At 39.4% G+C, this 15,763-nt stretch overlaps 1 long non-coding RNA gene across 1 annotated transcript; it reads left to right on the plus strand.

The window, feature by feature from the left end:
* Positions 1-6,456: 6,456 nt before the first annotated feature.
* LOC122128651 lies at positions 6,457-8,072 on the plus strand. The gene is made up of 3 exons (XR_006151542.1): positions 6,457-6,694; positions 6,808-7,081; positions 7,650-8,072. It is a non-coding gene; the product is annotated as an uncharacterized LOC122128651 (long non-coding RNA).
* Positions 8,073-15,763: the final 7,691 nt, after the last annotated feature.

Here is a 15,763-nt window from a genome sequence, read left to right on the forward strand (position 1 = left end):
AAAGCTGCTGTGTGCCAGCACTGCTGCCGCCATAGCCATCTCAGGTGGGCAGTGACTGGCAAACAGGTTGCACTGTATTCCCTGCTAGATGCAATGTTGTCCATGTTGTCTGAGTGTTCCCTGCAGCACTGAGGAGACTCGAACTGGGTGGTAAGGTTTGATTGGGAGAGGTGACTTCAGCCCTCTGAGAGACCGTTACAGCAACGTCTGGGGCCCGCAGTCTGCTCTGTGCACCTTGAGGGAGACGAGTTACACCAGCAACAGGTTGCCTTGGAGAAGTAAAGTAGAGCCGGTTCCAGATGTGAGGGCAGGGGTAGGGGTGATTGACAGGGGTTGCTGAGGCAAGTGGGTGGTGACTGCAGGTTGTGGGCACAGACTCTGAAACGTGATGTAGTTCAAGGAAGTTAATGCCATTGGCTATGAGCAGCTTAAGGACATGAGCACTTTCCTTGCGCAGATCCTCAACATGGCGGCGCAGTCGTTTTATTTCTTCCGCTGCACAGCCACAAGTGTTCATAAGGAGTTAGTAAAACAAACCTTTTTTCCATCACAATATGACACCTTATGGAAGAAATCTACAGTAAGTGAATGAAGGGAAAAAAGACCATGCAAAGGCTGACCAAAGCACATTTTATCTTGCACCGTGTCACCCCTATTGAGAAGCATTTCATCATTCTGTTGCTACAGCTCAGTTATATAATGGTGAGCTTCGCCCAAGATCATCGTTTTTGCTCTTCAGGGGAAAAAAACAGAAATGTTAATTAGATATACTGTAATCAACACATGCTAACAATTTGACCCGATTTGGAATGCAGTTTCATATCCCAGTAAACGATCTATATCAGATGTTCCACCTGTTTAAGGGCTGGGGAGCAGGGCAAGAGGTCTCCAATGCGGTTGATTCCAGTATTGATTTTTCCTTTGCGGTGTCTTTCAACTGAAATTGTGAACAGACCGGATACTTATAGCTCTGGTGCTTGACTAAATAAAATATCACATCATGAACAAAAAATGCCAGGGATCCTTGTTTTGGTTTGTCTTCCCCCTATTCAGACAACAATCTAGGTATGAGGAATGATAACCACATCTAGTATGAACTCGACAACTTTTTTTTCATAGATCATTCAAAGCCAATTACATACCTCCATACTGTGTGGTCACATCTAGGTTCTGCGTCCCTAATTTCAACCCACACGGGTATTGCTCAGACACCTGGGGTCGGAGAACAACTGAGGTGTGAGTGACAGCATCCAATCATAGTATGGGAATGGGCGTAGGTCATTGAGAGTCATCTCAAGCAGCGGGTCAGAGAAACCTGATTATCATACAGAACAACAAAAGGTTGCCAGACCTGTTTCCATTAGAAGCCTAGCTAATTTACAGTAAAAGCCTAGGATGTGTCTTAAACAGTATATATGGCTAGAGTTGGAGATGCTTGTGGTTCAAATCTGCATAGCTGAATTCGGAATACGTTCCACATCCTTAGTTACTACACTTTACTGAAGTAAAGACTGATTGCTGAATCAACCACAAGACAAACATCCTTTTTCCTGCAAGTATGAGACAAATAATGTGTTTTTGGATCACTGAAGCATGTAAATCTATTCTAGTTGACCCCCAAAATAAAATTATGAACGTTGAAAATGTGCATAATAACTCCTCTTTAACCGGTGCAGACCAGAAGGAAACAAACTTGTGGTTTTGTTGAGGTCACCGAATTCTCAACTGGTCAGAGGCTGTGATGTCTAGGACCTTGGTGCTGCCTGACTGATTCAGGTAATTCACCCCACCATTTCCCTGAGGGTTGTAGTAGGCAGACCCGTAGAGATTACCCCCGCAGCCCTCGCAGAGGATTTCATGGGATGCACACTATGGTCCTATTGTCTTGTCTGTGTTTACAGAGTTGATATAGAAATAAAGAAAAATATATTGAATTGTGCTTTCTCTGTTCTTTGCTAGGTTAGTGATGTGACGACATAGGTCAGAAGGTCACAGACCGGCACGCCCGCGGCAAATAGGCAGCTTCAGTTTTGATATCTTGCCTATATGGGGGGGGGGCTCTCAGGGTTATTCTGCGGGGGGGCCTTGCGTGTTTCCGTTACGGTACTGGTAGTAGGCTATGTGGATATACTGAATACTCCTGGCAGCTGTTGGGAGCCTTACAGGTTTTTCACTGGTTCACCAAAAACTACATGTGAAAAAAACTTGGAAAGAGTGGTTATGTCATGTTTTAACTTGTAACTAGTGTTGTATACATAACAAAAATCCCCTTCACAGCAGGCCTGAGCTCAAATTAAGCTCCTTTGCTCTGTTCAATCAACTTCTGTGACAGACACAGTTTACTAATTTACTAACAACCACAATTTACAATTTTATGTAACTCATGCCAATCAGTCCAGTCGATCTTAGTTTGTCTTTGTTTAACCTCCCATTTTAAACCAATGCTGCATTCAGATGATAGTTTCCATCACGCGGATGGTGGTTTGTCCCAACCATACTTTCGCCATTCATCTTGTCTTCAAGAGACAGATGAGCACAGAGAGTCAGGTTTACTGGAAGTCTGGCACTCTGTAAATTAACTATTTACACAGAGTGTCAGACTGTCTGAGTGTCATGGCAGTTCATTGAGGTTGAACTGGAAAAGGAACTGAAGTTGAAAAGAGAACTGAAAGTCTGTCTGACTGCACTTTGAAAATGAATGCTGGAATTTTTGAATGTGAACAATACCCATGTGATAATGCCTGATGCAATGTGTTTGAACTGGCTGAGGTGCATGACACTCTCCCCCGTATCAGCTGTTGTGGGTGGAACTTTTGAGAGAAGTGGGATAAGATTCCGAGAAAGTTTCGATAAGCCATGGTGAAGTTAGAACCTTATTTGTACACAGGGCCGCGTTCTGCATGTTCTGACATGTTCTGACAACACCAAGGAGGCACGTACCCCTTCCTCTTTGTTAGATTTATTTTTTTAATGTCAAAATATTGGTTGGAGATATAGAAGGGGGCGCAAAAAACTGCCCAGCAAAAAAAAAAAAATTATAAGAATTAGGCAACCACCTATGTCGTCTGTAGGAAGGACCAGCCCTGTTTGTACAAATGATCTGGGAAGGTTACTCAGTAAAATCATGTGACAGTGTCTCATGTTTCCCATGTCCCTTAAATCAAAGGCTCCCAAGGTAACTTGTATGTGTAAGATTAGTCTCGTAAGGCCTAATATTGTGCTAAAAGCAGCTTTTGATCCTCACATTGTCCCATACTTAATTTTGTTTTCTGATTTGGGCAATGGACTAAGGACACATCGTTTTGAGACATTAAATTCAAACGTATGTGTAGTATATGTAGTGTGTAATAATAGTGTGTACATGAGAGAAGAGAACATTGAATGTGTTGTAAAATGTGTTGCACAGTGTGTTTTATGTTTTACAGTGACAGAAAGAAACATGAGTCATACTATACAGACTTACAGGTAATGTGTTTGGCCAATAGTTTTGCCTGAGGAAAGTCATAAGAATGATCAAGGACAGATGAAAAGAGATGCTTGATGCAGGGGGTTATGCCAGGCTGATAATGCCTTTGACAGGACTGAGGCTTTTGCCTTTGTAGAATGCTCATCTGTAGTTAGGTTATCTGTACACAACACTTCTGTTTGTGTACAGGTTGTGTTCAGGTTTGTTCAGAGCAATAGGAAGTATTCCTCGATTTGTTTCTGCCTATACCCATTTTGCTTATTTTTTCAAAAACCCTTCCTCAGGTTTAAGAGGTATTCTTGCAACCACACGAGGGAGCTATTATACAGACCAACACTGACAAGCAAGATTGTAAAGTAATACTGAAGTGAAATTTGTGGTTTTACCTTTTTGCTGGTAGGCATTGTAGGTTTAAAATGTGATGTTAAATATGGCAAAAAGTTGTTCTCCCTTCAAGTGAAATTATATAAGTCAAAATAATAAGCAGTTGGCCTTATGTGATGTGGAAATATGTAATACACTTCCATAAAATGTTTCTTGCCATGTCTATTTCCTGACTCTATCTCTGTGTGACAGCGCAATTCCTTTTCAAATAAGCTTTATTGGTGTGGCACATGAGTGTAAGCAGGTTGGCAAGTAATGAAGAGTTGAACATATAATTTAGTTACATTAAAACATATCAAATGAGCTACAACTTGCACATATCAAATGATAACAGAAATGTGGTATGTAGATTTAAGTGTGTGTGTGTGTGTGTGTGTGTGTGTGTGTGTGTGTGTATGTTTGTATGTGACAGAGACAGAGACAGAGACAGAGACTTTTCTTCACTTGTGGTTTACTTTTACTGTGGTTATACTCTAAGCCAGAGGTCTTCAACCGGGGGTCCGCGACCCCCAGGGGGTCCGTGGAGGTACTGCAGGGGGTCCGCCAAATTATTTCATCTGAAGCATTTTTTCCCTCTTCCAAAAATTAAAAACGTCCAATAGGCCTACATAAACATAAACAGAACGTAAAAATTGCTTTCTATTCGTTAAAAATAATACATAGGCTACCCATGAGTCTTCACGCGATAATTTGATCACCATGGCCAACATATGCACTTTTAGCTACATTTAGCTATCTGGTGCCAAAACACGTTACCTGCTTTAAGCGTTTTGTAATTTCTCGGAACAAAAGCTCCACGTCAGACACCACTGATGGCGGTTCAGATGACCTACATTCAGAGGATGCCAACACCCCTTCCACGAACAGCCAAAAGCCAAACGGGAGAAGACACGTAAATATTCAGAGAATTATCTGAAGTTTGCCTTCACCTACAAAGAGACCGATGGTGACGAATTACCAGTGTAACCACTACGTGGTTTGCCCTCCCGTGCTATCAAACGAAACTATGAAACCATCAAAGCTGCAACGAGACTTAAAGACAACCCATGCTCACTTGAAATCATTTTTAATTACCTGTTTAAAATCTTTTGAGGGCCAGCAGACATTGATGAGACAATCAGCCAAAGTGAGCGAGCTAACTTTAAAAGCCTCTTATCAAGTTGCATTACGTGTCGCTCAGACCAAACAGCCATACATAATTGCGGAAAGTTTAATATTGCCAGCAGCTATATGTGCAAAACAATGTTTGGGAAGGATGAGTACGTAAAAAAAATGAAAAGCATCCCAATGCTATTGATGAATTGGCAGCTGATGTGAGGGCACTACTAGTCGCAAAGCTCCCAAAGGCAGATTATTTTGCACTACAATTAGTTGAATCGACCGATGTGTCAAACGACGCTCAGCTTTTAGCTTTTGTGATTTGTCGACCAAAATGAGATGCAGGAGGAATATCTATTCTGTAAGCAGCTGCCTGGACGTAAAACAAGTTCAGAGATTTTCAAAGTGATAGAACAATTTTTTCCGTGAACATGATATACCCTGGCCAAAATGTGTCGCGATGTGCACAGGCGGTGCGAGAGCCATGTATGACGCACTGCATGCTTCATAGGGAGAATCTTGTTGCCAAAGACATGAGTGATGAATTCTCAAACGTCAGATCTCTCACTAGGTATGAGATATTTCATCCATACTTAAGCTTCTCAAGCTTCTCAATTATTTGTCCCTCCCTAATTGAATACAGAGTGATGGCTAACTGTAAGGGAGAAAAAATGTCAATAATAAACAGAATAAATTTAAACGAGTTGTGTGTCACAGATGATTTGCAATTATGTTCAAACATGTGTAGGGGAGTGTGTGTGTGTGTGTGTGTGTGTGTGTGTGTGTGACTGACACTTAGTTCCAAATAAAATATATGAATATCAGGCCCAAATTTGGGGCGGCGGGGGTGGGGGTCCCTGCTCAGTGTCTCTCTCAGCCAAGGGGTCCTTGGGCTGAAAAAGGTTGAAGACCCCTGCTCTAAGCACTGTAAAGCCACTCATTTTGGCTTCTGGCGAACATGAGCATCTAGTACTATCTATAGGGACAGGCAAGAAAGTAACTCGCCATTACTGACAAGAAGGCCAGAGAGAGGTATGTAGTATGTATGAATGAGACGGAATGTCCAATATGTGTTCTCTTCCAACACATCAGAATTGTATCTGATGACATGATGAGTTTAGTGTGAGACTGACAAACAGCACTGGTGCATCTATTCCTATCTTCACTTGCATTTCCATCTTCATCAAACAGTTATTTAAACGTTCTATGGCTCAGACACTCACACACATTGTCTCAACTCGATGTGTACATTCATTATGAACCTTTCCTGATACAGGGCATTACTTACCCTCTATGGTAATTAAGGTTTTTGTGTTTTTCACTAAGGCTGCACATTGTACATTTGCCACATTGCCAATAAACAGGAACAGTAGTTAACAGACTGACAGACTAACAGTCTGACCAGCGTAGTGACTTTTCACATCCTTCCCTAAGGATAATAATAGAGACAAACAAAGCTATAGCAAACACGTTTATCTTTGCCAAATGTGTCTCAAGTCCCTGAACAGCAGGACAGTGATAGGATCACATGGCTTTTGGGGATCATTATGATAGTGGAGAGCCCAGCCACTGAGGGAGGAATTTACTAAGCATATACAGAGAGATTCAAAGGCAGGGTGTAGCTGGACGGACAGACTGGAGCGTTCACTATCAAGTCCGTCATTTCTGAAAATAGATGTGTACGTATACGATAAATCCTTAAGAATGGAATCACGTCCACTTGGAATTTCAACTGTTCTGTGTATAGTGAGTATCTCACCTCTGGTCCAACCAGCACTGACTATGTTATAAATGTGACTGTTTATTGCTAAATAACTGTATACAATTTTAACCCATTACATTTCTTGTGTCTCTACCAGCTCAAGTAAGCTCTCCCACCATCAGAAGGGGAAATTCTCAAAACTTGGCTCAGCGTGTAGTGGTGTGTTCTGTGGAGAATGGGAGAGAGGTGATTCTGTCCTGGTACAGAGGAATTGACCATGCTTAACCAGACCAGCAGTCCAGATACCAATACGGACCCTTCTGTCTCTCTGGTGACAGAACATGAAGATAATAGCACCTACTATTGCTCAGCCTCGAATCCAGTCAGCAATAGTTCAATCCAACTTAACATTTCTGAGGTCTGTGTCCAAGGTATGTCAAGCAGTTATTCATATTAGAGCATTCAAACATGTTTCTTCTTGACATGTGGTTTTTAGAGCGTATCATCACTTCTCTGTAAAATATTTGTCATTTCACTATTATTTGGCCTAGACAGATTTGAAGGCATATGAGACATAAATGAATAAGGACATAGCCTATTATAAACCAAGGAAGCCCTAAGCTGCCATCAATTTACATTTTAATTTCGATCCATTCTCCCAAGGCCTAGTTACCAAGTTGATCTGCAATACAGTCCACCACAACATCGGGCTCATGTTAACTGCCACGCCAGTAGAGTTTGCTAGCTGTCTTCTTTGTTGTGTATTGTTTTCCCAAGATATGAAATGAATTATGTTTTTGTCACAGGAAAAACTATTTTCGTTATCTCGAGATAATGACGTAATTAAGTCGAGATTTCAAGAAAACAGTATAGTACAGTACAGTAAACAGAAAATAAATGTAAACTGATAGCATCTTAGGGTTTCCGTGGTAAACAGCTTTAACACAACATCTTTTTCCTTGTTATAGTTGAAGTGTTTTTTTTTTTTGCTGTTTTTAGAAATTGCTGCAGATTCTACTACATCCCTGCAAATATTTGGAGTGCTATGCCTGATTGTACTGGTGGGTCTCCTCATGGTGGTACTATATTGCACATACAAGAGACTAACAGTAATCAAATTTGAAGGCAAGTGAAAAAATCTTGTGTATATTAACTTAAAAAATACACAAAATAAATATAGTTTTATTGAAATTTCATTTTGATAATCTGAATAAACAAATAACTTACATGTATATTTGTTCATTTTCCCATTTCTTCATTTAGCTGAGCACAGCGTTGAGGAGATAAACTATGCTGATGTCAGCATTCAAGGAAATGCATCAACACCCCATGTGCGAGTAAGTGTATAGCTACAAAGAAGCAGTTAGATTTCTGTACTGTATATTTAAAATACTTTCACATGCATATGCAATGCAATATTTCCTTACATCTCATCATACAAGATTATTTTTTCATTTTGTTGCCTCTACTATTATCATGACTACCGCTGAACCCAAGCAAGCGGTCATATAATGTTTGTGTCAAATTTTCTTCTTCCTCTTTTTTTGGTGAACGATTTTATATACCTAGACTTCACCAATCCACATGATACTTGGCATGCCCCACATGGCTGATATGGAATATAAGGTTTATGTCCCTAGGTGGGCGTATTCTTTTGTGCTAGTGCCCCCTGAAGTAGGGTAGGCTCAAAGCACTTTTTGGGCAATAGCTTGAAAACCATTCAGTCAGAAATTACGATATTTTTATGGCAAGTATACACACTTTATTATAAAAGCGTATACCCCTGTACTTTTATAAATGTCTCTCTAACTGTGTAAACGAATACTCTACATTTGTTTTCAGGCTAATTCTTCCCTTCAACTAATATTTACATGCATATTTTCATTGTCAATACATGCCAATTACAGTTAGACAACTCACAGGTACTGCTTCACACTCTATCAGTGTATAGCTACCACATCCACAAGAACAACAAACTTTTTAGTCTATTGTTGCCGGAAACATACATCATTCAACATCATTCAAGCTAACACACTTTTCTTAGAACGGAAAATATCTTCATATTCACTTAATTCTTGCTCATTCTCTCACTCTATACGGCAGTCATACTATGCACCACTATGTGGTACGTCTAGTCACCTCATGAGTTTATTAATCATAAAAATTTACAATTATCTGTTGTCTTTTTATAGATGGAGGTCACTAGAGAAACTGCTACATCTGAAACAGAGATCTTGGTGCGGTGTGCAGAGGACATGGTACTGTACTCAGATGTTAAGACTCTCTGAGCTGGTGGTTATAACACATATGAAAGTCTATGACACGGCTCCTCAGAATGTTACAAAAATGTACATTAATTTGAATGGGACACCACAACGTTCAGAGGTCTGATATTTCTTTGTATTGACCACTGCAAAAAATGAATGGCCGCTGCCATTGGCATCAGGTTTGTGCATCTAATTCACATCTTTCATATCATTCGGCAAGTAGTCCTTTCACTTAATGTGGTGGAAATGAATTGTAACTTAAAGTTAGCAAGTAAGTTGCAATGCAACACTGAATCTTTAAAGTTCTATTTGTGTGAGAAAAAAAAATGTCCTAGCAGAAGTCACGAAAATGCAACAAAATCATTAAAAAGGTTTTTCATGGAGGTTTTTCATCATTTTGGCAAGTAACCGTATAATAAGCGATGCATCCTGTTTGTCCCGTCGGGATTAATTTTCCTATACTGACCGATGGACTATATATTGTCCCTTACATAATTTCAGTCGCTTTGTGTTATGTTCCTCATATAAAGCCATTATTTAAACCCTTTGCTTTTCATGTGTGATACTTTGTTAGGTGTATTTTGGGGCCACATTCACATTCATATTTGACACATTTTTCATTTACACACGAGGAGGTGTGGAATTCATTCTGTTGTGGCTTCTTATGTAATATACCCAAGTTTTTATCCACTAAGAAAAAAATTCTACAATTTGTTTATCCATACTTATTCAACCTTTAGCTTTGTATCTTTTGCTTCACCTGAGAGTTATTGTGAAGATTGTGTCCATACATAAATGCAGTGTTGACCTGAAAACTTAAGGCTGTTTTGTCTCCACCTCTGTCTTATGTCCATGCCCACCTGTTGTACTGTAGGCACTCTGGTTGACTATAATTATAATTTTACTACTAATTATATAATTAGTATTTTGTAATTAGTGGGGTAGGCTCAAAGCACTTTTTGGGCAATAACTCTGTTCCTCTGACATGGTTTGAACTATTTAAATAACCTTTATTGATTCAAAAGATTGGTATGGTCTGAAATATGTGGGGACAAATGTGGGAAAGGTAAGTAACTGCACATTACCTTAAAACTACTGTTCGCTGTGTCTGCACAGAATGATAAAATATGGCTTAACCAAAACATCTTAAGTTGTAGTATTTTTTAATTCATGGGACTACAGGTTATATGTTGTATCAGTTTTGCCAATACAGCAACCAATTTTGGCCTCTTATGAGTCCATATTAGTGTAAGCCTCGGGTTTACCAATATTATTGTCAATGCACCCTGTTCTGTTTACCCAAAGTATGGCACATTTGTTTTATTTAACCCAACACCTGTTGTATCATATGTGCTGCCATGATCTTCCTGAAAAACCTGTTTTATGCAATCTGAAGGATATCTTCTGCCCTTTGGTGGATTATCCATGCCCTGTAAGTGCACTGTGGGCAGTAGTGGGCCTTTGAATTCTATATCCAAAATGGCTGCCTTCATGCAGAGACAAGTAAATCAATGGCAATTCTGAAAAAGTTAGAAAAAGTCACTAATATTTCGATATAAAAATGTACTGTATTGAAGTGACTTGTAACTACTTAATATTTCATACTGTATTTTATAGTACAATCTTGTATGTATGAAATATTATACAGCAGGTATTTAAGGTAAATATATCAAGTGTGAAATATGACACAACAAGTAAGGTAATTTATCTGTAAATCCATCCATTGTTTTTTTTTATTTATTTGCAATTAATGATGCTGACAGAAAGATTATACCTCAGCAACTCGTTGATGACACCAGTCTTGGTATATAGACTCAGGATCCCTCCCTGAGGTGGTGCAAAAATGTTGCATCATTTGACATCATTTGAAAAAAATGGCATAATTTGAAAAAACAACCCACAAAAAATGTGTTTCAATTTTTTTTTGTGATCAATAAATTGCCATAAAGGCCTGTTGTAACAAATATGAAAAAAAAAAAAAACATAATGTATGTAAATGACTATGTTTGTTGGTATTTTGTCAAAAGAACCAGTAAACACTATTGGTTAACATTGGATGTGTCAGTCTTTTTATATATATTTTATTCTATATTATTCTCACTTTATGCCGCGGCCATATTATGCACCACTATGCAGTACATCTAGTTCTTGACTGATTGAACATAGAATGGCATCAGGTCATCAGCTCCAGTTGAGCACAGAGTAGTGTTATTAAAAAGAATTCACTGCACAGTGGACTGCTTTTGAGATTATCCAATTCCAAACTGATATAAGCAGTGCCCTGGATTTTGCTAAAGGTCCTGCACGCCCATTCCAGTGATCTCAACATCACCAACACTCAGCATTTTGCTGTTTGCCAGCTATGCTTGTTCATTATATAAATGCAAGGTAATATTGTTGTTGACATACTACTCCAGCCTCCTCACCACCCCTAAACTGGGTTTTTAATCAAGGAGCAGCACAGGGCAAAAGATACATATCTAGACACACATACTGTTTACTCACAAAGTTTTTTGTTACTGAGATCAGCATGTAGATAAATCAGTTTCCTGCCATTTTTTTAAATCTCTACTTCCTGAAAAAATCACTTACAAAGGACAGGCATACTACCAGCAGTTCAGTAACATTCTGGTAAAACCAGTGAAATATTTGAATGTGTTTAATCACCATTATATTGTAGCTGGATCTGTGGTACAATAGGTTGCACAAAGGCAGTGGGTGTGGTCGCATTAAATACCAAATCATAATTCAATAAATGATTGAAATTTAATTATTTAAATAATTAATTATATTTAATTATTATTATTATTTAAATAACTGGCAAATTGCAACACTGACTTACTGTAAGATTTTTTTAATTAAAATAAAATGATGGTCACCTTGTTTTTATGTTGAGTTTGTGAAAAGCTGAAACAGTTTCCTACCATGATATGAATCAAATTACATGTGCATCCTACTACAGGACATAAGGGAGCACTGTGCCACTGTGTTGTTTATCTTCAGGAAGTCTTTAGTGCATTTCATTGCTGCACAGAGAGCGTGGTCTCTACACTAGTATAGTTTTTCATGTCATGTAAGTGCAATTTTGTCTGACCATATTATCCACATAATTCTGAAACTTCTTGCGCTGACTAAAACAACACGTAAATGAATAACAAGCACATCAACATACAACAGAGCAAAAGTATGTCAGTGTGCAATCTTTATGACTAAATATATGTACTCACTCCCAAGACTTGAGAGGCAAATAGTTCAGCATCTCCCCCTTGTGTTCTGTCCTGTGTATTAAATGACTTGTGTAAGCAGTGTATCAGTGGATGGGTACTTTAAAGACAATGAACAATAATATATGAGAACGTGTAACATGTATCCCAAACAAAAGCATGTGTGTGGCAACACATGCTGTACCTACATCATGGAGATTTACTGTAGACGTTTTGTGGATGATAAATGAATAATTATACATTTCTGTCAATGATTGCTAAACTGATTGTTTCATTTCATCCAAATTCTGACCACCGGCAGAACAGTTGTCTTGACAGCATGTTTTCTCTAAAGAAAGTCTGGAACTGTCTCTTATCTCCATCTCTATGGCCTCTGATGGCTCAACGTAGCACGTGCACATGTATGTAATCAGCGTGGGACGACTTGAACCAGTGGCTACACTTGAAACCATACAGAAAGACACCTGCTTGATCTTACAGAGATAACATAAAGTGGCCATTGCTTCACATCTGCAACATAGATACTGCAGGCCAAATCCATTTGTTTCTTCTCATAATTCACTGTGTATTCCACCCAACGGTCAGTACCCAGAGAGTATGTGCTCGTTGGGCAGATAACAGAATATCTCAGACAACATTGGATAGATTGTAGTGTACCAGCTGTTCTACTGAGGCAGTCCCACTGCATGCGAGGTGCCTGCCAGCACAAATTGACATGGGTAACCCTAGTCATAGTAGTCCAAGTACAAGCCTGGTATATCCACTCCAGGCTGTTTATGATTCATTTAAAAAGTTAGCAGGTAGCAATTTATTTGGAAAGACTGCATTCAGCAAATCCTCTAAATCCTAAAACTAAAAACATCCTGTCAACGAACAATCAACTCTAACCATAAACCTAACTCTTTTCCACAAAGGCCTAGCCTGGGTACCAGACGAATTTAGCCCCGCCCACAACATTTGAGGTCTGGAAGTTCGATCTGGCATTGCTCCGTTGGGGAGAAAATATGCCTGACCAAAAACTTGACCAGACCAATCAAATTGTCAGGGCGGGCTTTATACAATGATGGACAGATGATCAACCGTAACGTAATCAACCACGTCACTTGGGTGGAATTCGTTTTCAACAAACATGGCTGCCGCTGGAGAGCTGAGATGTAGATGTGTAGATAGAGATGTTTTAGAAGACATCGACAGCGCATTCATTTTGAAAGAGGAACAGAGAAACGCGATCAAGGCATTTGTCGATCGAAAATATGTTTTTGTCTACGGGATTCGATAAAAATGTTATTTATCAGCTGGGCCCGATGACGACTACGTTGCTCTGATTGGTTGTAGCTCTATCCAATTGAGCGAAGAGGCATTTTTTTCCTGGTTCAGTTGAAACACGCCCCATAATCACAGCCCAATGGAGCAGTATCTGACTCATATTCTGACTAGAATTATGAGTATGACATCGTCAGGCTAACAAAGGCCCTGTATCAGGAGATAATTAATTAATTGTTATCAGACGTACTTGAAAGTTATTTTTAAGTAAGTATGGGCTGTCTATTCCATTCAGGTGTGCCTTTTTGATAGCATTGTAGCCTAGGCTGCACACCTACATCAGCATACTGGTAATCAGCTATATGGTTGCACAGTAGGGCTACGCTGCCCAAAGTGAACAAACTACAACCTGCTCTATAACCAAGATATACACAATCATTTAATTATTTAATTTCAGGTACAATTTAAAATATGTGTTCTATTTTGGAATTACAAACTCAAACAAAATAATATAGGTGTTTTTTGTTAGTTTTCTCGTATTTGTTTTGAAAATGAAAAATGAATGATTAAATGTACATGGACCAGTATCCTTGTGAAACTTTACCTTTCACTTTCAGACTTCAGTGAGAAAGCACTGACTGGAGATAAGCTGACTGAATACGCATTAAATGAGGAAGTGTTACAACAGTAATACAAGTAATACAAAATAATGACACCCCCCCCCCAATCATCTCCAAGCACACCACAACCTCCGTGGCACCACAGCACTGGGAACACTCTCCAGAGCCTGACAGAGAGAAAGAGAAGGAGAGAAGAATGTCATTCATTTCTTCCTTTTATTGAATTTGAAGTGCAGCACATTACACAAACCGTACCTGCATGGTGAAGATGGAGTCCTCTGCACTTAGCAGGACTGTTTGGCTGTTGAGTGGATTAGCAGCCACACAGCTGTAGACAGCACCCTCCTTACAGCACTGCTCTTCTACCACCAGGGGGAGACTGAGATTGATGTTGATATCTGGACTGCTGGTCTTGTTCAGCATGCAACTTCCTCTGTTCTAGGACAGGGTCAACTCTCTCCCATTTCTCCACGGAACACACCACTGAAAGAACTGAGATGGATGATGGCCAGTCTGTTGATTGATGATGAGGGGTGGTGCTCAGGACAGGCTTAGAGACTGGAGCTAAGAAAAGAGAAACTGTTGGCAAACACAAGCTGGATCACCTAGTCTTTGCTAAACTATTATCCTTAGTATCTGATAAATTAAGCCATGTGATGAATATTAAGCATGTGCTGACATGTTCAGAGTCAGAGTGGTAAGAAAAAATGTTGACACACCATAAACTGTACACTGGAAACTCTTGACCGTTCAAACTCCTCCACCTGTTACTTCCACGTGATAGATTCCAGAGTCTCTGGCCGTGGCGTTCCTGATTGTGAGACATCCTGTCAGTCTGTCCAGCTGCAGGCTCTCTGAGTTCTGGTTTTATGTCCCAGTGGTAGATCTGGGCACTTTGGGGCACTTTGATTCATATGACCAAATAACCTGATCATCCAACTCAATCTTCTCAGCATGTGTTTAGCTCTGCTGAGTGCTATGGAATCTGAAGTAGAGATGGTGAAGATCAGAGAAAGCAAGAAACCCAGGGTGCGATTTGTCAAAAAAACAGAGGGGGGGATGTTTTTTTTTATTTTTTTTAATTTTTTTTAATCATGAAAAAACAAGCAATAAATAGGCCTAATTCTTTTCAAGTTAACGGTAGGCCCTATTAGGTTACATTTTGAACAGTTGAACATTTAATGCAAACTCAAATATATAAAATACATGATTTTTTTTTATCGCACCCTGCCTGTCACACATATGCTGAGAAGATTTAGTTGGATGATTAGGTTCTTTGGTCATGGCAGGTTTCTTGCTTTCTCTGATCTTCACCATCTCTACTTCAGATTCCATAGCACTCAGCAGAGCTAAAAACAAAACAGGAATAAAAACCAAGGTGGGCTCAAGAGGAAATCAGATATAGCCTATAGTCTACTTACTGAGTGGGTGAGAAGGAAACCGGTAGAGAGCTTTCTTGGTGATCTTTTCAGGCTCTTACCACAATGCTATTTCACATGAACTTCCATGATCCACCATCTGTTTCCCTTTCGTCTGAGCAGCCATGAAAAAACAGACATACATTTATAAAGTCAGGCAATAATGAAATGCTTTGCATAATGTTGAGATTGTCCCTGTATCTTGTCCCCTGTGGTGGTAAAAAATGGTATAAATAAAAAATATCTTGACGATGATGTTGACCTTTAGAATCTATGTTCTTCTTGCCTTGGCTGTGTATTGTTTCAGAAGTAAAATATTAA

The sequence above is a fragment of the Clupea harengus genome, chromosome 22, assembly GCF_900700415.2.
Source record: "Clupea harengus chromosome 22, Ch_v2.0.2, whole genome shotgun sequence".
NCBI lineage: Eukaryota > Metazoa > Chordata > Actinopteri > Clupeiformes > Clupeidae > Clupea > Clupea harengus.